Raw genomic sequence first — 23,478 nt, 5'->3', positions numbered from 1 at the left:
TCATTTAAGGACGCGTGTCCAGTGATTATTTCCTGAGAGTTTCATTAACATCTGCCCAGTGGTTCTTGAGATATTTTGCTAACAGACAGTCACACAAACACAGACTCAGAACTGTCTGCTTTTGCCTTTTGTCGACGGGTGATAAAATGTAAAACATAAGTGAAATTTACAGATAGTAGGGAAACAACTACCACAAGATGGCAGTGCCGTTTTATTTCATTCATCTGTCAGTGTTCACCCTGAGAGGCTGAAATCCCATTTTGCTTATCTGGAGCCTGTGTGGAGTGTACGTGGCGTTATGCATTTAATCACAACTTCAGAGCTGCGATCGGTAGATGAAAGAATTCACACCTTGGCTGACAGACGGATGGTAATTTCACTCATGAATGGAGCATTTGATCAGGATCTGAATGTACTCCTGTGTTGATTCTCATGTGTCTGCATCAACTCTGCGCCTTTCAAGACTTATAATGTACTTATCGTACGTAGGGAAATGCATCTGCAGTTTGCCTCAGAATGCAGGGAGGGACTGACACAATGCAAGGCGCTGATTATTCTGCGAGGCTGACTTTGCCCTGCACAAAAGACCCTAATGAAGGAGATTTCACACGTCCAAATTTGTGAGATTTCAAATTACCGCCTCCACATTGCGCCACATCAGCCATATGAGGATCCACGCTGTGGTAAAATCACTGCAGTTCACGAGTGGGAAGCCTTTTCAGGCGGGCAAAGCGCTAATAAATTGTACGATAAGATCACAGGATTTGTCCTGTTTGACGTTGGAGCCAAGTTTCCCAAAGGAAGAAAAAAAAAAGAAAAGAAAAAAGATGTCTTATCTTGTGGACTTCCTGATTTAAATGAAATATGATAAAGTTTAATCATTTCTCAATCCATATCTGAATGTAAGTGTGTGATTAGGAGGAGAGAGGAAAAAAAAAACGAGAGGAGGAAAAGGAGAAATGGGTGGAGGTGTAATGCAGGTGCGGAGCAGTCTACCTCCTGCAGAAGCCGGGCCTTGCAGTCAGTAATGTCATCAGAGTGGGAGTCCCAGCTGAATTCAGCACTGTTCTGCATGATTGCCCATGATAATTGTGTGTTGATAGGGAGCGCCGGAGATGGAGTGTAATTTCCACCGAGAGATTCCTAAACAAATACCTGTGCTCAGCAGAGGGATGAGAGCGACAGGAGGTGAGGAGGAGAATAGCGGATGAAGGGAGATGCAGGATGAGAGGGTAGCACTTCCAGGAGAACGAGGAGGATGAGGAGGAGGAGGAAGGAAGGACAGGCAGGAGGAAGTGGCTTCACTGCAAAGTCCTGGAAAGGAGAAAGGGGGGATAACCCTTTCTCCTGACCAAACAGGACGGAAATATGAACAAAACATACAGACAGAACTTTAAAACCCAAAGATGACTCAGATTGTAAAGTTTAAAGAAATATGTGGAACATGTAAAAAAAAATCTTCTGATGGTAGATTTTTCCCACCAAGATCTGAGCCCGAGTTTTGTTTTATGTTGCAAATACCTCAAAGTCAAATATTGTTAACTTAGTTACCAGCTAAATTAATATTTGTATTTATTTATTTATTGCCATCTTTTAAAATCTAAGTGTACAGACTATGTGGGACTTTAAAAAACTGGGATGTTTTGTCAAAGAAAAGTGCAAAATATTTCCTAATAATTTCCAAGATAACTCAGATACAACAAAACAAATGCTGAAAATAAGACTTTAAAGTCACCGTATTTAAAATAATCTTACATTTCAGACAAGCAAAATGTTTCAGAAACACATATCAAATTCAGATAATAACATGTTTATTAATGGGTTACATCTCCTTTTCCTGGACACGTAAAGCAACAATAGTTGTTGGTTTAAAAGTGAAATGTTGCACCGTTTTCTACTTGGTAAAATGTTCCAACAACTCAAGTATTCAGAGTCTTCATTATTTTTCTTCTTTTTTTTTGTAATTCACAGAATCATTCTGGTCTTACTTAATAAAAATACCCTTTAAAAATACTTTAAAATGTGGCTTTGAACACTTGGCAAAACATTTTAATACACTTTTGGGTTTCATTTTAGGTTTAATTTTTATTTTTATTTGACTTTTAAATCTTCTGTTTTGCCAGCTGCTGACTTGTTACACTTATAAACGTTAAAAATATAAATGAAAAACGCAAGAAGGTAAACGGAAAGAAACCAAAGTAATGAAGGCTCACTATTTAGCAAGAAACGGGTCACTATAGTATTATATTTTATTTAACGCTCTGTTATTAACTGATTATTAAGCATTTAGAGTTTAATTAGGACCCAGATGATGATCATTTTATAAATCCTGTGTAAGAGTAATCTTTTTATAAAGTGGATTATTTTACTTGTTTTAAAATTGTTTCTATCTGTTTCAATGTGAACAATAAACTTGCAATTTTTCGCTTTTTTTTCCCAATAAGGTAAAACTTGATACAACATCAAATCACAACATTCAACACAGATTTCTCAGTCCCTTTAAAATCATTTAGTTGTTTTAATGATGTCATGTGTTACAAGTTGTTTTTTTTCCCTTCAGAAGCATAATTTTATATCGCTTTCTTCTTTTCTTTTTTTTTTAAAGGAATCTAAAAACGACACAGCCAAAGCAGAAGCAAGTTAAAAGCAGGTCCTCCACTCGGCTGGTCAAGGAAAAGATTAAATTCAGCTCTCAGTAAACACTTTTTTATATTTAACCTTGAGGGAGATTCGAGCTAATTGGAAAACAGTCTCTGCCTGAGTGCGCACACCTTATGGTGTGTAGTGGAGTTATCATAGCTTATCTGCAAACTGTATCATAATCCTGCGCGACACACCAAGTCGGCTTTCATTTGAATCTGATTACTTTCAACTCTCAGGAAAAAAAAAAGCCAAAGTATTTGAATTGCATGAACAATATGGCAAGTCATATTACACGCTGCTTTCCTCTTTAGAGGTAGTTTTACATAATTTCCCATTCGTTTTGAAATAATGAATAGACAATGGGGCTGCATAATTGTGAGAATTTACAATTCAGAGGACTACGTCGTATAATCAGCACGCATAATGCGGGGAGTCGAGCGCCCGGGTCAGAGGTCACAGTGGCGCGAGGAGCGACTCCGGTTGTCAAACAAACGGGCCAAAATCTGTACATTTATCTGCACAAATCTGTCTGATGAAGCAGCGTATGCCTGACAGATTAAAAAAACAAAGTGGAAGCGCAATTTCATTAGCCTTACAACTCATAACTCAGACTCTTTCAGGGGAGTCTGCACATTCAGGAAAAACTCCCTCATGCATAAAGAAGCCTAAAAAACGGTTTTTCACATTGTTGGCCGGTGAAAGCTACACCTGTATTGAGTGGATCCTCTCTGCCCCTCTAACATCCTGTGGCCTCACGCCTCAGTTTGTGCATATAAATGACATTCCAGAGTGCGTATGGATGGCTCTCGCTCATACACAAGGTCTCTCGTTTCAAAGGCATGCTAATGTGTCTTTTGCTCCTCTCAGCGGCTCTCTTTTAGCTGCCAGAGCAACTGTGAAGGAGATGATTGGGACTCTTCAGCCACCTTCTCCTCCTGAATATTCACACATTTCTAACAACACGTAGGGATACTAAAAAAGAAAGAAAAAAAAAGGTGGACTTGGTTTAAAACTGGCAACTATCTGAGAAATTATTTCGGTATCTTATTAGCTGAAAGTGTTACTGTAAGTGTCTGCTGATTTTTTTTTAATACTAACTCCTATACAGTTTCCATGCTTCCTAAAGAGCCAAAAGTTGCACATCTTTCACCTTTTTCTTTCTCTTTCTTTGGGATTCTTGTGTTTCGATATTAAGAAGTTCAGTATTTGGGTTTAGCTTCCCCCTCTAGCCATTAATTAATGCTTCAGTACAAACAGCCGACGGATTTGGCCATGAATATTCAAACGCAGCTCTCGCATATCATTTCCTATGCAGTGTTCTAACACCGAGCGTCGGTGAGGCAGCCATCGCGGCCTCAAAGCCACGAGGTTTTCTGCATCATGTCTATCTGTTCCAACGTGAACAATAAACCTGCAGTTTGCACTTTTTTCTTTAATAAGGTGAGACCTAACACAAAGTCATTCTCAAATGTGACAATGATTTTCAAATGTTATGATCCTTTTACAAATTTTCACCTACTTCTTCTGGAATCAAGTCAAAGTTCAAGTATTTCATCTTTTATTTAAGTTGGGCTTTTCATATTAAAGTCAGCAAATGATGTAAAGATTTAAAGTGGTTCTATAAGATATAAAACACATAAAATTGTTTTAGGAATTAATTTGGTCTTTAAAAGTTGATTTAATATATTTGTGAAAATAAGGTTAGCTGTTCTTTTATTCTTCAAATATTGAAGCACATTACTCATATTTACTCTTTATAATAATTTATTATCACAAATATTATTAAATTAATAAATATAATCATGTTACTTTTAATATAAACTGATTTTAGCTTCAGATTCTTAAAACATTACAATAAAAATGTTTATTAATGTCATTTTTCAGGCGATGGGGGTTTACTGTCATATCTTTTAGTGTTAAGGATGCGAATGTATGTAAATGCCTTGAAAGAATAAGGAAACTGCTTATCATAATTAATAGAAACTAAATATACAATTCTAATGTTACAACTTGTTCTCTCCTTGTGTCGCTCTTCATGTGTATTCATAAGAGGCGCTTCGTTTGCTACCTCATTTCATCTCAGCAACGTTTATGAAAATGATGCACTGAAACTGCAGCGGTGCTAACGCGGCCCTATTATTAACAGCTGAACTACATCCGAGCAGGAATCGGTTCAAGGCGAAGCGGAGCGACTGGACCTCTCAGTCTCAGATTTCAAGAGGTGGAGGTGTAGTTGTTTGGGAGGGGTAAGTTTTAAGCTTCATTTCTCACATTGAAAAATAATTCACTTGAATAAAAAGAAATCCAAAACCAGACAAAGACCCCAAACCATCTAACTAAACTACAAATTTAGGGAACTCACAAACTCAGAAAACTACATTGCAGCAACAGAGTACCAAATAAAAAAAAACACTTCAACCAAAAAAAGCAACAAAGATTTAGTTTAGCAGCGTATTTATTAGGCTTGAAAAGAGCACGTTACCTGCAGATTTCCTTTGGTTTCCCAGAGCAGCTTTGCTAAAAATATTCCCCACTTTTGTGCTGAAGCTTTAAATCCATGAGCGGAAAAGGTTCTCCGACTATTCTTTAACTTCTCTGCAGCAGAACGGCTCCACATATGTCCCCATCCTGTGGCTGCTGCTGATCTTTTATACAGGTTTTAACTTGCAAAATTATACCTTTGACCCCAAGTGAGGCTGACACTCGTTGAAAGTAAAATCCTGTTTGGTTTTGCAATGGTAAAAGTAGACTTTGTATTAATGGAAGTATAATGATATCCATGGCTTGGGTGGTGCAGGAAGGAGGAAGCAGTGAATAATGTATCTCAATGTAGATGATGATATGTTCATATATTCATTTATTAATTTATACATTTGAATTGCCATTTAGCTTGGCCTTATACTTGCTGTTATTTAAAACATCTATTGTTTTTCTACTCAGTCATTAAATGCAGCCATTTGAACTCTTTTTAAAAAGGTATAAGTGAAATTTTGTTTCCCACTATCTCCTGCTTTCGTCCCCTTTCTTAGTCATGTTGATTCAGAGCATCCTGACTTCACTTTTCTTGTTCTCTTGGAGATAAGCTGAGCGAAACCAGATAAACGTGACGCAAACTTCTGAAAAGTTTTTCCAAAGTTCAGAGGAAATGCCAGCTGAGAAGGTACTGCCGGACTCGAGGCAGCCGATGCCAGAGGGAGCATATGAGGGCTGAAAATGTTACCGATGATAAATAAACATTATTTAAAAGATCTGTCAGCTCCTGTTAGAGCAAAGCCGTGCTTCATTTGTTTCGATGCTCCGAGGGGATGAGGAATATTTAATCGCTCCTCTGAATGACATGAATAATCACAAAAAACATTTTCTGAAAGCCACAGGCACACACACACACACACAGATTTGAACTTGGACACTGATGTTTGAGATTTACATACAAATGATTTGAATTTGTTTGCATAAAGCAGTAAAGTTCAAATCTTACATTCTTATCCTAAAGTATGGTTGCACAGAGCATGTAAAGGGATCAAAATAAACTCAGTTTACCTGTAGTTTTTATTACCTAAACAAATCACGTACAGGACAAACAAATAGTTGAAGTTGAACCCTAATGTTTCTCAGACACCTGATGACTGATAAAACTAAAATAGATTTGAACTTCCTTCACAAACCTACATTGATTCAGCAAGCAGTTAATTTTGATAATTAAAATATGCAAACTGTTTCACGGCGGGGATGTGACAGACAGCCTAAGTTTAACCTTACAGTTTCTTTTGTGGCAAAAGGAGCATCATAATCATCATCATTACCTACGAACCTGAACAGAAGGTTTGTTAGGATCCCAGTTATTTATTGCACTCAAACTGTCAAAACTGTACAAAACTAACATGTAGGTAAATCAAACATAAGCAAATAAACTGTAAAAACTGTAAATCCAGTATTGATAACTAAAGTACATTGAGTCTTTCTAGCGTTTTTACTGAAGTCCACAGTCTTTGATAAAGTTAAGCTGATGTTGCAACATTATTAATCATTAATTAATACGATTACAGTTGGGTTTTTTTACAGTTCCTTAGGCACAATTTTGAAAACAGAGTCACCTTTTTTTCAAAACACTTCACTTAATTAGTGCAATCACACACCAAATTGGCAGCACACCTCAGCTTGCAAAATGAAAAACCATCAAGGCATCATCTCTTTGCCCCACTGAGTCAGGCCATAAGATTTCATCAACATCCCAGGACATATATTCATATGCAAGGCATCATGGGAAGAACCTCTATGCTTGACAAATCCATCCCTGCACAAACGATGGATCAGTCCAGTGCTCATACCTGATTGGTGATGGTTTAATGTGTTTCATACCTGCTGGAAGCGTTTAACCAATCAGGTCATAAGCGTGGATATTTGAAAGCCAAAGCTTTGAAATGGCAAAGAATCATTTTTATTATTCTGTGTCTAAAGTAGATACACATGTTTAATGTTTTGCATGTCAGGCTGACTTTTTGCTGACACTGTAACTGTGCAAATCTGGGCTGGTGGATTACGACTTGAGTGTAAAGTTTTGCTAAATGTGGAAAAAAAATAGTGTGTAAGCAATCTAAAAACTGTAAATGATAACGTTTTCCGAAGAAAACAGTAAACTTCAGTCTGAATATATAGTATTTTAAGACATTTTTAGGACATTAGTGTGAAATGTACACTAATATACAGAACAGTACAACAAATTTACAATCTTATCTAATAAACTTGAGGGGAAAAATGGGTTTGCATTTGAACTTACCACCCAACATATTTAAAAATAGTGAAATATGATATCTAATATCTAAATATTAAATGGAAAATACATAAAGGGATGGGTCTTTTCAACTCCTCGTTGGTTTTTCAAACCAACACAACTATATTCTTATTTGTGTATTAGTAAAAATGTAAGTCTAAGATACTTTATTATCTCTGTGGAGAATATTTTCTTAATCTACAAGGTGATACCATGCAGACAGTCCAATTATACAATAAGTAAAAACATACAATATGACACAAGTGTAAAAAATAAAAAACTATATATAAAAACTGCTGGGGTGGTGGGTTACATGAATCTTGTGTTAAGATGTTATCAGGCTCTGAAATTTTAACAAGCGCTATGATAACAGGAGAACAGGGGAAAATGCAGGCAAACATTATGTAATATGCAAACAACTACAAGGTTAATAGTTATCTTAAAGATAAATCAGATATGTGCCACCTGAAGGCTGACATGTTAACAATCAAGCCTTTTCGCTGAATGTCAGGTTGTGGTGTTGCATGCCACTGCACCACCCAATGAAAGGGCTTCTCAGGAAACTGAGAATCATATGCAGGATGATGCACACAGGCAGAGCTGGAGTTCATGACCAGTTGTGTCCCGACAGTGTCAGGGGTTTGATCTGTTCGTTGTTCGCTCCAAACAGCTCACAGGTCGGTTAACAGTTCAGTCAAAAGGGCAAATGAAAAGACAGGAGGCCACGATCCTCCTCGGCTCGCAACTTTGGCGACAACATGAAGAAACGACAACAAGCTCCACGCGGCATAAAAACATGTCATGATACTTTTCTTGCTTTCGTTCTCCCAGTTCGGTCCCGGCTCTGCCCCTCCGCGCTCAGCAGAAGATGTCGTGTCAGTCTTGTGCCCGTTGGCACAAAGGACACCTGCTTGTTGGCATGGTGACATCTGAGACTCTGGAGCGACCAACAGGGCATCTGTTCATCAGACAGAGGGGCTCCGACGGGTTGCCCTTAGCAACGGGCTTCTGAACAGGCCTCATTGGCATCTGCACCCATTTTGGGGAAACGAGAAGAGTTTTCTATCCATCTATCTATCTATCTATCTATCTATCTATCTATCTATCTATCTATCTATCTATCTATCTATCTATCTATCTATCTATCTATCTATCTATCTATCTATCTATCTATCTATCTATCTATCTATCTATCTATCTATCTATCTATCTATCTATCTATCTCACTTCATCAGTGTATAATTTACTTTTCATTCACTCAATCAAGAAATAACCAAAAATAATTTTTCGCTTCGTTAAAGACAGAAGAAGAAATTACTCAGAAATCAAGTTTGAAGGTGTGTCACCTGTAGTCTTCTCCTTTTTTTAACCTTCACTAAGTGCTTAAGCAGCATTTTATTCTCATTCTCTGTCCCTGGGAACACATTTTCTCACAGTGATTTTAATATATTTTTCTCACATTATGTGCCACAATGATGGATTATCTCGACTGTAGATCCGAACGTTGACAAGAAGGAGGTGGGTTGGGGGAAATGCAGGATAGACCATCTTTTGGAGGCATTTGTCCAACTTTACAGACCTATCAACGCAGGACAATAAATCTTCTGAATGGATCTTTAAACCCGAATCCATGTACAGTGCAGCTTGAAGGTTAACCTGTGTTTTTTTTCTTTTTTTGGTAAAAATTTGTTATTCAAAAAATATGATGCTTTCTACATTTGTCCATCTGCAGCACTTATTTCTTTTACAAAAACTATTAAATAAATAAATAAAAAATAGCATTTTCATTTTTTGACTCAATACACTAAAAAAGGTCTCATAAATATTTTAGTTCATGGACTTAATTTATTACTGGATTGAAGTTCTTATAAAAGGATTTTTCATAGAAAGCGGTCTCCCATAATCTTCAAATTTGGATTCTATTACTCACAAAGCGTCCTCTCAGGTGGGATCTTTTGGGAGCCTTCAGATCTTACCACATAAATACACAACGTGAACACATTGTGAACATCACGTACCACATATATGTTACAGGACTTGATATTTCACAAATTTTGCTTAATTCCTTTACATTTGGTCCCACGTAGTAGCCTTACAAAACAGGAAACAGTGCGACAAGAGCTTTAAAGATTCTCCTTTGTTACCCTTTATATTTAAAGTGCCACCGTCCCTAAATACCAATGCTTTCATTTTAACTGAGACAAATACTTCAAAGTGAAGACATCTTCATATTTTTCTTTTCTTAATCGATGCAAATCAGAACAGCTTGTATTGTTGAAAGAACCCCAAATGATCTAATTTTGTTTTGGTGGCAGGTTTGTTGAAACTGCTAAAAAGTCACCTGTTTTTCTTACACTGTACATGACGTCTTGTCACCACCTGTCTGAGTCGCCGTTCTGCCTTCTGTTGTTTCAAAGAAAAGCTAGATTTGGATTTTTGGTTACTGCTTGCAAACACGGTGTTCACAGCTAGCCCTCCGATTTCTTGCTGAACAACTGGTTGTCAGCTGAAACATCAGTGGTGAAAGTGTAAATCAAAAACAGACTAAAACGGCTTCAGTTACAGATAGTCCCACAGCCCTTACTCTCTAATGCTCACTGATTTCATTTTTTAAGCTGACAAAAGGTAGGGAAAAAGGTCTATGTGTGTACTGAAACGTTTGCTGTTTGTTTTAGACAATTATGGCTACTGTATGTTCTTTGTAAATGTCTGAAAGGATACACTTAAACAAATATTCATAGGAAAGTATAGTGAGGTTTATGCATGACACATTCATTACAAAAACCAGAACAAGACTGAGTTTATATTCGATTAGCCTCTCAGTTTTGTTGCTGATCATTTATGCATTGTCTAACGTAATATACTGTAACAGCAAAATATATTTTAATTTTTTTTAAATCTACTAATTTAACATTCAATGAAATTCAGGTTGTCTTCTTCTAACAGAAGAACTACACTATAACCATATGATTATACGACTGATACAAGATGCTTTAGTGACAAATCAGAGTTGCTAATGACTTAAGGAGTATATTAGCTATGGCTCGTTTGCTGAGCAGCAGAAGGGCACACTGCTTAGAGTTTCTACTTTAATTAGGGTTTGATTCAAACAGCGGTCCCTGTGGTTCTAACATAATAACTACATACTAACGTGCTCTGATATCATAGCACTTAAAACACCTCCTTACAGGCTGCAGCTGAACTACAAAGAAATGTATATCACATCAGTGTATTCTGATGTGGCTTGAATATGTGGAGGAATTCAGTCCGTCTCACTCTCTTTGCATTTAGTGTGTAAAAAGAAAGACCAACTTCTGTGTGTAGGTCAAAAGTTCACCTTCATTTGCGAGCAGACACTCATCTTCTTACACAGAACCAGTCACAGCTCTTCTTAATCAAATCCTGATCAAATACAAAGTCAGGTTTGACTCTTAATAATACATAACCTGCCTGCTTATATATACTTCCCACTGGGACACTGAAAAGAGTGTGCAGGTTCAAACATCTTTCCTCTTCAAAAGTCCTTTCATCATCTTATTTGCCGCTAAGACCTGGAAATATCAGGAAGGAATGGCCAAGGAGCAATCTCTCGTTTCAGGGAATGGGAATGTTTGTCATTGTCCTGAAAGATGGTCTTTGATTCACAAAGTCAAAAAAATAAATAAAAAATAATATAACTAAAATGAAGCTATAGGAGCAGGAACTGATGAGCCATATATGAATACAATTTGGAAATAGTTTAATTTTTGAAATCTTGCTATAATCTGTTAAAAAGGCGATGCAGAATTACCAAAATAAAATTCTGTCACTATAGGTTATCTTTGAAAACAAACAAACAGCAATAAAAAAAAACAAACATAAAAACCTGGACCCCAAAAATGTTATTTGCATTCTTTATACAAATTAAAGAAAAAAAATTATTTTGTTTACATGATCGCTACAAATTACAGTTTCTTAAAAATGTAATATTTACATGGCTAATGCTGCGATTATGACCCGTGTAACTGAACAACACAACAACCATTGTGTCATTTAGGGATGTTTAACACAGCTGGATTTTAATTTGGTTAAAAGTAGCGACTGTTAATGGAAATCCTAATGTGGTGGAGGGGTTTGCATGCTCCGAGCGTCTAATGTGGAAGCCGGGTGTTAAGGTAAAGGCTCATTAGGAAGCACCTGGTGGCTGGGGCTTCACCCATTGAGTCTACTCAGGCAAAGTCTGAATGAGTTACACGGACCAGCAGTAGGCACTGTAAGGAACCATTTACAGTATCTGAGGAAGAGACATTAATGGTCCAATCCCCAATTGCTAAATCTGATATTTAAGACACAGAACATCTCTTCACTGATGGGGAGTGAGGTTGAGAATAAACGTAGATGTAGTCAGGATCACATTTATTTTCGTCTCTGGACTTGCCCTGAGTGAGAGAAGGAAGGCAGGGGTGGCTTTATCTTCCCCTCGGTCTTGTTAACTAAATTTTGTTGTTTTTTTCTGGTGGACAAGAGTGTAGTTTATCAGCAGGTAGGAGTGGTTTGGGAGTAATGCTGGATGGTTGTCTATTCAACAACTCAATTGTCCTTCTGGGGTGTCTTCAATTATCATGTTGGTCAAAATCAAAATTATGTTTCATTGTTGGACCTATCCTCTACTAAGGGTTTGTCCATAATGAGCACCATTTTGGAGCACAGACGTGTCCAAAAGTTCACATAGGACTATTAAACCCTTGATGTGCTAGCTGATGATTGATTTTTGCATTTGTGTCATCAGGTTTGTGACAACACGGCTTGGACACTTGAGTGAAGCGAGTGGCGGAGCTGATAACAAATCAGTACCTGCGGTGATGAGTTTGATCAGGTGCCGGAGGAAGATGTCAGATAGATGTGGCACACCCAAGAGTTCAAATGAGTTGTGCTTCAACTCTACACAGGCCACAGTTATTGATGCAGCTGTATGGAGTTGCATCAATCAGCTGGTCAGTGTTTGTCGTGGTGGTAGCTCCCAAACCCAGTGGTGGACCCCTGAAGTGATGGGAGCCATTAGCTGAAGAAGTCCCATGGAGTTTGATTGGTTGCCTTTGTGAGTAGCGGAGAAGTGTTGGCAGGCAAAGCAAATTATGGATTTGGCAGCTGCAGAAGCAAAATCCCAGGTGTGGGAAGAGTGTCATTAGACTATGGAGGAGGACCTTTGGTTAGCCTTAAAAAGATTCTGGCAAATAAGAAACTCTCAAGAAGGGAAAGTGATGCTTTGCTGAAACTGTTTACAACGGGGATGGAGCACTGCTGATCGATAGTCTGGCAGTGGAAGGAGTACCTTGAGGTCCTCCTCAGCCTGACTGATACAGTATATCTTTTTGATGCCATGTTGCAAACTTGAGACTTGTTGAAGAAAAAAACTCATATGTTCAAATGAACAATATTTTAGGGTCCTACAGTACAAATGAGCTACAAAGTTGTTGCCCTTGTGGCCCAGTAATAACCCAGTAAAACCACCAGGTAATGTGGTTTTGAAGCAATCATTTTGACCCCTTACTGATATTCAAACAATAGCACATCAAGCACTTTAGGATGACGGTCTGCTTGTGCGTTGCTGGTCTTGTCCGCAATAGAAGTAAAATGTATTTTTTACTAAAAAGTTCAAATTTGACCTTATAAAACCCCAAAATACTTTGATTTCTAAATGAAAACAGGACATTGGATTAGTCGTTTGTGTTTGAATATAGATAGTCAAATCCAACGATGACGTCAGGACTTGCATTGCTTTCTAAGTGATTTTACTGAACTTACAAAACTGACTTGTAGAGAAGAATTATCTCAGCTCTGTTGGTGGGGAAATTTTGCAAGAAATGCAAAATGCTAATTGAGGTACATGTTAGGTTTCCTTGTCTGAATCCTGGTCATTTGATTAGAGTAAAATAATATTCCCTCTGCTTTGACAGGGAATAGAAACACAAGCACAGAAGGCACTCGGCTCAGTAAAACTCACAGTGTCGCTGCTCCTTGACTGGTGATAAAGATTCAGCCTGTTCCTTTAGCTCCAAGTGTAGTCATGTGTATAATTGCTCTGGGACTAGAAATGCACCATGTGTGAATATAAAAGAAGGGCCATTTAATGGGAAACACTGTCCAAACAACATAGCTTTATAGTTTGTCTGAATGTCCCATGTTACTGAGCACCTGCAGAGAATGGTGGAGAAAGGTTCATGATAACAGCAACAAATGATAACAATGAGGCAAGTTAGCAAAATAACAATAATATAGATAAAAAATGTAAAGGAAGGGTAATTGCATCAAACTGTCAAAGCAAATTAAATTTAAAAAATCTAAACAGGGTCCACCTTATTTGTTGTTTGGAGAAAATAAAAAATGTTTAAGGTCTTCTTTGTAATTAAATAATATGTTAAACTTTCTAAAATGATAATTGTTTGAGAGATCACAGTTTTTAAAAAACATGTTAAAATAATTAGTTTTCAGGAAGGTTCCTGATATGAATCATGACAGAGGCCTTTTTGTAGCGTTTATATGTTTTCTCAGTCCTTGTGTTGTTTATTTTTCCATACGTTATTTTTTTTAAATCCCACAATCTAAAAACACCACAAATGTTCATAAATCTAATGAAACTAACATTTCTTAAGGAATGCATATAACCCTGCACTTCAGAGTCTGTGTTGGGGATGACGCTCAGCTGCCAACAAATCAAACTGTAGCTCAGTTTCTGTAAACTTTTCTATGATACAGACTTTTTCATGTTTGCTGATGTTGGTTAGCTGTGGCAGCCATCTTAAATCCAGCTGACTCCAGAAGTTAATCAGTTGATGTACATCCAATAATTACTTTCTGAAAGTTTCATTAAAATCCATCCAATGGTTGATGAGATCTTTTGCTAACATACAGACAGACAGACAGACATATATGCATACTCACAGAGGCAATTACATGGTTTTTCACCTTTATTACAGTAAGTGATAAATATTCCAAAGTGTGTATATGCACATTGTCCCATTATCGTTTGTATTGACCTTAATATGGACCGGAAACCTGTTTGTTTTAGCTTTTGCCCTATGAGTATGAAAAGTAAAGGAATAAAATAAAGAAATTATTTTTGTTTCTTGTTGCTGTTTTGTGCGAGTGTTTTAATTTATCCATTTCTTGTACCTGTTTTGTCTCGTTCAGGTTTGCATTACAGAGGGCATAAAGTCAATCCCAGATGTTACTGGGCTGGTCGATATTTGTGACTGAACTCTATAAACAAATTTCAAATTTAAGGTGGAGATAAAGAAAGAAATTGTGACAAAGCAAAGCTGATCTGTCAACTGCTATTCTTGGATGGATTTCTGTTTTAATTTTGGTCATAGTTGTGGTTTTGATTTGTGCATTTTTCTTTATTTTTTTCCCCTGGTTGTTTTAGTCTGTTTTACATTCTTTGCACTACTGCCGTACAACAAGAAGGTCGCAAGTTCAACTCCTGGCCAGGATATTTCTCTGTGGAGTTTTCATATGTGGGTTTTCTCCAGGTACTCTGCTTTCCTCTAACAGCCAGAAAACACGCATGTTAGGTTAATTCGCTTCTCCAAATTGTCACAGCTGTGAATGTGACTGGTTGTCGGTCTTGTTAGTCTGTATGTGACCCTGATGGACTGGTGACCTGTCCAGGGTGTCCTCCGCCTCTACCCATTGACCCCACGACCTTGATGAAGAACATAAATATAAAGAAAATAGATGGATGTAAACAAGATGACATTTATCACTCTGGTGTCAAATCCTTGTCTTCTAGCTAAAGTCACTTTTTTATTTCATTCCTGTTATATCAGGAAATAGCTTTTTACCTGTTAAAAGTTTCATCATGTATTGATCTTTGTCCGTCTGTTTAGTGCTTGGCAGCAATTTTACACACAGTCAGACCAAGTTCGGTTGTCAAAAGTAAGGCACAAAAATCTCCTGGATTGTAAACTCAAAGATACTTAAAGCTCCTATATTACAGTACAACTGAAAAGCTACAGAGTCGTCAAGATAGATTAAAATCTAATTATGACAGCGTCAGAAATATAGACAATTATTAAATGGAATCATCAGAGAGAAAAAACATTGAGTCTTGGCCTCTAATTCAGAAAGTGAGGAAAGGGGTGGATCAGCTAAAAAGTTGCTGACTTGCAGGCACCAAAGACATAAGTAAAAAGTCACACACAAGTTCATTTTTGTCTTGATGACGTCAGTGAGCCACAACACAGTTCTCCACAAATGAAACAAACAAGACTGCACAGAAGTTAGGAGAGATCTTCTACCTGAAAAAGAAATGAAGAACCACAGAGAGAGCTGTTGTCAGACAACAAGCAGCGGTTCGTACTGGAGAACATGGAGTACTCTGGGATATGATGTGGAGTGACTGGGCTAAATGTAAATGTCTCATTGATTGCTCGACTGAGGCAGAAAGAAAACCTCCTCCTATTGATCTACGCAAGGCCAAGGTCAGGATGAGGCTAAACAAAGACACTAACCTCTGACCTCGTGGCCTTGGCCTGAAGCCAGAAAGATGCCTTTTAGCCCTTGTCATGTGACCTCTGCCCCCCGCAGATGTGACCTCAGCGGTGTTTGGGTGGATGGCTCAGCTCCAGCTGCTCCTGGACAAACTACCTGAGCCAAAAGGAACAGCTCCACAGAGCTTAGGAGGAAGAAAGAGAGAAAAAGGAAGAAGAAAAGTTTTTATTTGAGAACATCTTCACCTGCAGGATGTGTCACTGTTCTGGAGCTGAGACACAAAGAGAGACAAGAGCTTAGGAAGATTTTCTGAAGCCTTAAGATGCTATTTTAAGGTTAATAGCAGCTAAGTGGTATTGACTTGTTAATTTAATTACATGCACATGGTTTGAACATATAAACTGTTTGATACATGATGATGGATCACTGTATCAAACGATGGTAGATTTGTTCTTCCATAACGCTGAATAATACTTTCAGCTGGTTGAAAGATACCAAGTCCCACTGCAGGGATATTTTTATGATGCAAAATAAAATATCATGCTGTCAAAAGGGTTTGTAGAAACTGACCTATGAGAATCTAATTTGAGATTCTTTATTGTTGTGTAAATAAAATTGACCTGCAGTTTCAAATAATGTTTTTGTAAAAGAATTTTTTCAGAATAAAACAAGATGAGACGCTACGACACGTAAGTCTTTGTTAACTTTTAGAATTTAGAGTCTTCTGCCGGTAATTGTACTTGTGAATTTCTTGCTGATTATCAGTTCAGTTTTGTTGTCACCTTTCCTTACTGTTTTACTTTGGTAGTTTCTTGCCCCTTGCCTGTCTTGTCTTCCTTGTCTTTCGAAGACTGCAGGTTCACAACCTGGCTGTGGAGTTTCTCCCTGTGCATTCATTGAGTGGGTTTCCTCCAGTTTCCTCCGTAAACTAACCCTCCTGAAAGCCCTCGAAAGACGAAAAGAGGTAGAGAAGCTTTTGTAGCTTTGGGTCAATTTGACCCAAAGGCCACAGGAGGGCTTAACAAAACGATCATCTTCAAACATTAAATTTCAGAAGACAGGTACAACAAAAAGGTTGCACACTTTTAGCAAATTATCATAAAAGAAAAACATGCATTTACTAAAAAGCTAAACTTTGAAATTGTTTTTCAGTTTGTGGATGAAAATTGAAAGTTAGGAAGATGGTTTTTGCTTCCTGTGATGATAACACATATTCATCTCTTTGTTAAGGCTCAGTATCAAAGACATAAACTTAACTCAGCAAATATCCATTTTTTGGTATGGCTCGTTGGGTGGATTACTGATAACTAACACCACCCACTGTGGCCAGTTTCATTGAACACCTGAGCTTTTCTTCAATCACTTTGATTGGTAATGAATCTATGAGGGGAGAAAAGACAGTATCTACACAAAAGCATGAACTTGGTTTTAGTTCTTGAAATTGTGTCGTAACCGGCTGAACTTTTATTGCGATGCGTTTTGCTGCATGAGGCAGCATGACTGAAGCAATTAACTCAGCTGATCTTTTCGGTGCCACCTGGAGCACGGGGCGGACTCAATCATATTCTTTCTTAAAAAACAAAACAAGAAACAATTTCCCTCCTGCTAATTGTCTTGTTATGAGGTCCTGGTTTGTCTGCGTCTTCTCTTTGAGGGTTCGCAGCCTCGCCTCAGCTCCGGTTGCTCCACATTGTCTGCTTATTGCCTTTATCAATCTACTGGAGCCCAGAACAAAGACCTTCGTGTTCAAACAGCAATTACTCCCTCATCTCCTGAGGCATCAGCGCAGGCCTAATTGGATTTAAATGAACCCCCCAAATTTCCCTTTGTTACAGAAAATAATATGCGAGGCTTTTTAATTAAGATCCGATACAAGCCCACGTGGAGGGTCGGGTGTTGCTTTCATGTCCGGCTCTTCAAATAGAGACTCTGGCTTGTGCAGCGGGCAGCTCGGTGCAGAATCTGGCTCAGCAGGAGGTTGTTTGTAGTAGTCGTGTGTGTCTGTGTGTTTGCGTGTAGTGGCGAGGTCTATCAAGAGAGGTGAATAAGTTAATTAAAAGTGCTCTAATGTGATTGATCAACTTCTAACACAGTAGTTGAGGCATGTTGTTCTGTGTCAGACTAAAAGTTTAGGTTTCAGCTTGATTAAACCTTTTTTTTCCCCAGCGATTTAGAAAATACCTTTCTGGAGAATAGGTGAAATGCTAAAATATGACTCAAAATGATTGAAAACGACTTCTCTTTTATAAGAACCACAATGGTTGTTGATAGCTCCTTAAACTACCTCACTTTAGAGATGTAATTTTTGAGATTGGACTAGCTGTTAGTTTGTTAATCCAGTCAAAAGAAAACTCTATTTCTACAAACTGAAGGTGTTTAACGATCCACAGCAGGTAAAACATTAGCTGTTCATAACCTGTCTATAGAACTCAACATTAAAAGAGCTGAACCATATATTTAAATGCTTTAAATTGGTATGTAATAATTTTCAAATGATCCCAAAAGACATGTAAAATGAGGTTACACACATGTTCAAACAGAATAGATTAAGAAAATACTGGAGAAACTGGGTTTTTGACTGACTGGATCCCAAACAACGACCTGGATCCAAAACCTAGATGTAAAAGAAAAGGCCAGATGGAGACAGAATATTTTACTTTTAAAGTCGTGCTGGTTATTTGTGTACTTTGCCAATTTGTGACCTTGTCCTTACAAGGACCAAGTCATTTTAGTGTCTTAAACTAAACTGTAATTTAACGCAGAAATAATGTTAAAAAAACATTTCACACAGTTTGTAAGAGGACCGTATCAGACAAAAAATGTGTAAAGCATCAGTAAAAACAAAACATGGACTCCTTTGCAAAGGTTTGGTCAAAACTTTATGACTTTACTTTTTTTCCCTCATCTATAATTTTATACATGTTGTTGCTGCTTCATGAGAAAATGTACCTGCATGGGATGTGTCTAAAATGTAAAAATGATAGCTTCTTAAGGTATTTTGTCTTTATTTGTGAAGATAATCACATGCAATGAGGATCCTATTCAGTGCTAAATGAATAATGTAACAAAAATGATTTACAGTTCTATGTTGTTTGGCTCATTTGGAGTTAATTTTAATCTTTAATCACGTCATCCTGGAATTGCTTTATAACAGGAGATTTGTTTTCAAAGTGACAAAAAGATGACCTCTGGACTTTAGTTGTTATAAAAGTCACAGTTGTACAGCTTTCACTAAATATTGCAGGTGTTCTTTATATTTGTTTAGAATAAAAAAGACAATCTTTTATACTCCAAAGCTTTTTTTTGTCCCTTTTTAAGACATTTAAAAATGAGTCACAAGCACATTCTGTAATTTACAGAGGCTTCACACAACAACAAAAAAGAGCATTACTCTTGTATGAGTAAATTCTTTATTAAAGTAGAAATATTCATGTTCTTAAATCACTTTGGACAACAGTTTCAACCCAGGATAAAATGTGTTTTGCTTTGCAGTGTTAGTTTTATTCTAAATTTCATTTAATAGCCGAAAAAGTAAAATTCTATCACCAACATTACAGTAACTTTTACAGACTCTTCAGGAAGTCTCACTGTGGTATAAGTGCAGCTGAGTTTTTCTCGGGAATAGTTAGAGAGAAGTGTTCGGCCCGACCAGGTGTAATCTGAAGACGTTACATCTGTTTAACAGATGCTGCGGCGCACAAGAAATCCTTTGGTGTGGAGAGGGAAATGTGCTGAATCTGAACAGAGCTGTCAGCTTTTACACTTGAACAGTAACAGAGACCGTTCACTGCTTCGAAACAGGCTAGACTGCAACGAAGAAATGTTTTCCTGCAAGAGGACACATCACTGATAGATGGAGCTACTGATTTTTGTGATATTCAAAGGTTTAACAGGAACAGAAAGTCGTCAGCGAAACATTCAGGGTTTCACTTCTGTGTTTGGTCGAATCAGTTGTGCAAATTGTGGCTAGATCACTTTGTGGTCATTTTCTTTGCAGCTATTCTTGTGCGGTGTCCACTTTTACTGTAAAACAAGTGCCAGAAAGCTGCTACAAAGCGACACGAAGTTCACACAGTCTATCACAGCAGCGCAGCTAAAGGAATGGATTAAATTCTCCCATGGCTCAGTGAATGAGCAGAGGAAATAATAGCAGATGATTGAAGAACCGGGAAATCATCTCGCATTTGCTGATAGCACAACCCTCTTTCTCAGTAACTCTGCACACAGTTTAGGTCATTTCCATTACGGCAGCTGAGACTTTGGAAATTGATGATAGCGAACAGAATGGACGACATATTCACATTCCACTTCCCTAATGTGTAATCCTCTTTTTTCCATTGAGAAAGAGGTAGAAATATTAAGTTAAGCAAAGAAAATATTAGCCAGGCAGAACATGGCAAGCACAGAAGAGAGTTTTTTTTTTTTTCATTATGTGTGCAATCAAATTCATATTCACAGTTCAAACCTGTGTTAACATACAAATCCAATTACATCCGCTGCTCTATAATCACCAGCAGTGGTGTGTTTTTTTCATCAGAAGTGCAGTGTTTGCAGAGTAACTGTTTGAGTTTTAGGTTTGCATTTACAAGAAGAAGAAGAAGAAGACGAGTGGACGCACAGCTGAGATTGTTCACTGAAAGCCTGACCGAGACTGAACGGGACGTTCGCGTTCTCTCGTTTTCTTCCGCTTTTGAAGTTTGGCTCTTGTTCCAGAAGGGGAAAAAAGCGGAACAGTTCCATGCGGTTTGTGAGTAAATTAATCATGATGATTAATTGGCTTTCAGGTTAAATATCCAGTGAGCGGTGTCAGGCTGCCAGACATCCCGGCTAAATTGACAGGCCTTTAAGAAGAAGCAGATTGATTTACACAGCAGCTAATGAATACCCCTCCACCCAGGAGGGGAGGAAAGGTAAACAAGTCTTTTCTTTTCCTCCCTCCCATCTGTTTTGTTCGAGTACTCTTTGCTCTCTCTGTTGAACTCTAACCTGCTTCTGAGACTGTTCATAAAATCACACTTTTCACTGCTTTCAATAACATGACAAATAAAATAAAATGTGTTTGTTTTTTAATGATAGGTGAGAATGTCCTGAGTCATGATGCGAGCTGTCGGTGTGCTGCACAATTGCATCTTTTTGAACAAGTCAAATTCGCCCAATATGACATTTTTATCACGTCTTTTAGGTACAAAAGAACTGTTTGCTTGCTATGGCGTTATGTCTGGAGTCAGTCTCAAGTGTTTACTTTTGAGCTTTTGATGAAGGAGTAAATCCCTCAGGTTTCAGTCATTTTCAGTCTTCTCCCTTCATGTCTGAGGAGTTGCTGCAGCAGGTTGTAGCTTCAGACAACACAACTCTCTGGTTAGGTTTAGAAACCAAAAAGTGAAAAAAAAAAACGCTTATTTTACTATCTCTTCATGTTATCTTGATTCATTACAGTCTGAACGTCTTATGTAGGTTTGGATGACTTGAATTTGATAATTGATTAAACTTTTTCGGTTAGTTAAGTTGATTTCTGAGTAGTTAACTGAACTATTTGGGATAATTATTTAAATCAGCACATTTATTTAGGCCCATGTAACAACATGTAATTAAAATAATTTAACTGACTGAACTAAAACAACAAATGTTGTGTCATATTTGTTTTGTTAGAGTAAAAAAAAAACTTTGTTATAGTACAATAGATATTTAAAACATATTTCATTTTTCTTCCAGGACTCAAAAACTAACTAACTTGTCAAAATCTGATCAATAAAAACTGGTCACTAATTGGTTACAAAAATAAAAGTCTTTAAATCGCCAGATATGTTATATGTGAAAATTATCTCAAATCTATCAAACTGGAGGGACAAACATTTGAATCCACCACCTGACTGACCTGTAAAGTCAATTAAAAACAAGCTTTTTTATAAATGCAATTTAAAAGTGCTATCCAAAACTTATACATGAGTAGACAAATATTATTTTATCAAGGCAGAAAAGAGATGACAAAACATCAATCATAAGCAAGATAAATGGCAAAATACTTAAAAGTCAGACCACTAATTGCAAGTAAAAGCAAAAGAAAATAAATTAGCCTTAAGCTGTCTTTTAAAAGCTTCATCAGAGGGGCCACACTTTATTATTAGTCGAAGGTTGTTTCATAATTTCTGCTACAAAGAAATGAGGTCAAGTTGACAGATATTACATGTTCAATTAGACATGAAGTTTTAATGTAACTTGTTTTGTTGTAATACATGTTTAACTCGAAACTTTCTTTTATCACAACTTCACAAATAGTTTGTTAAACTGACAGAACAAAAAGCTGAATTAGAAAACAGGCAAAACTATTTTTTACAGTGCAGGAAGCAAAAGCTTTTAATATGAGGAAGGAGGCGAACGTGGGTTTTAGCTCTTAAATGTGGAGTGTTTCTGTCTGGGGTTTAGAGTCAAAGCGATTAGTTGAATTTGTCTTGGTTTTCTGCTTTTGTTTCTGTTCGTGTGGATTGCTAACTGCTCCCTCTGAACCCTTGGGTCCTGTTACTGATTAACATTCACCTGATGTTTATTTATCATCAGATTATCATTCCGCCTGGTTTGACGAGCTCACATCATTGTGTTTTGCCTCTTCTCTGGTTTTCTTCTTGTACTGTTAGTTTTTGATTATTCTTGGATTTCTCTGGACTTTTTTCTTTTTTTAATGATAACCAAACACAGCTGCCTCCTGCTGCCTTGCGCCTCATGTTATAATTTTGTGCGTTGGACATTGATCCATCACATAATTAACTATTTCCTGAAGGTTTTCAGCCGAATTTATGTGTGAATCTCTAGGTTTTGGTTGAAACAGACACCAGTCAGAGTGAGAATGAGCAGCTTCTGCAAACTAAGGCTGGTGAATGAACCGAACGGCAGAGCGGTCAGGAACATGTTGCTTCTGATCAGTCACAAATTCTCCAGGTTGTTTTTATTTCTACCAGGTCGGTAACTCCTGCCAAGCATTCTGTTGTTATTCAGCTTCACATAAAAATGTAAAAGAGGTTCATAAGATCAAATCAGTTTAATAAAAAGGGCTCTAAAGTTGTAATACTGCTAACTTTTTTAGGCGTTTACTTTAATGTCATGTAACATTTAAGAAATAGGTGATAACTAAGGTTGTCAAATAAATTAAAGGGTTTTCCTCCAAGAAACTATCAAACATGTGTCATTTGCAGCCAAAGTTTAATTTATCTTTTAGTCATAATATGGTGTAATGGTTTTATATAGATCTGTATTTATTTTCAGCGTTTCTTTGTTTTCAGTTTTTTCTGACAGCAAAACCAAAGAAAAAGTCCTGCTTCAAACTTCGATTCCCCATTTTTCAATGTTACCACGGTGACTTATCCCATCCTAAAAGCACACACCTAAAACAATCCTACAATTTTACAGCCTGTATTGTAAAAAAAATAATAATAATAAAATTGCACCAGTTTTCATTGACTTTGATGAACTCTTTCTTTCTTTCTTGTAGTTATAACAAAATGGTTCTCTGTTGCTGGTCATCTTTGTGGACTTTGCTCCTCAAATCTTTGCCGAAGCGGATGCAGGGGTTTGTGCAAATCTGCTTCCACCACGAACAT

Source organism: Kryptolebias marmoratus, linkage group LG6 (genome assembly GCF_001649575.2).
Source record: "Kryptolebias marmoratus isolate JLee-2015 linkage group LG6, ASM164957v2, whole genome shotgun sequence".
Taxonomy (NCBI): Eukaryota; Metazoa; Chordata; class Actinopteri; order Cyprinodontiformes; family Rivulidae; genus Kryptolebias; species Kryptolebias marmoratus.
Note: the sequence above shows the minus strand (reverse complement) of the source record.